This window comes from Penaeus monodon, chromosome 30, assembly GCF_015228065.2.
Source record: "Penaeus monodon isolate SGIC_2016 chromosome 30, NSTDA_Pmon_1, whole genome shotgun sequence".
Taxonomy (NCBI): domain Eukaryota; kingdom Metazoa; phylum Arthropoda; class Malacostraca; order Decapoda; family Penaeidae; genus Penaeus; species Penaeus monodon.
In genome coordinates this window covers 23,697,725-23,697,980 of record NC_051415.1, presented here as the reverse complement: position 1 = coordinate 23,697,980, position 256 = coordinate 23,697,725, and the positions used below count along the sequence as shown (strand labels likewise).

General features: G+C 41.4%; 1 protein-coding gene across 1 annotated transcript in view; it reads right to left on the bottom strand.

Moving 5' to 3' along the window:
- The window catches only part of LOC119592387, a 19,644-nt gene extending 19,439 nt beyond the window's left edge, over positions 1-205 (bottom strand). The window contains exon 1 of the mRNA XM_037941208.1: positions 121-205. The gene's annotated coding sequence lies outside the window, so the exon portion shown is untranslated. The remainder of the gene's footprint in view (positions 1-120) is intronic.
- Positions 206-256: the final 51 nt, after the last annotated feature.

Here is a 256-nt window from a genome sequence, read left to right as displayed (position 1 = left end):
CTTTTTTCCCAGTCGCCGTATATGGTAACGTCATTGCATAATTTCAGTCATAATAAAAGAAAATCAGCTGAAAACAACCGAAAAGTTTGGTGTGTGGTCTAAACATAAAAGATACAATACCTTACTCAACTACAGAGAGGATATATAACTTGTTCTGCCGCTCGTAGTCACACACTGCAGACTACTCTCCCGGCATAGCCACACGTGTACAAATGCGATGCTATATACACCTGCACACATTATTGCACCCCTCTCC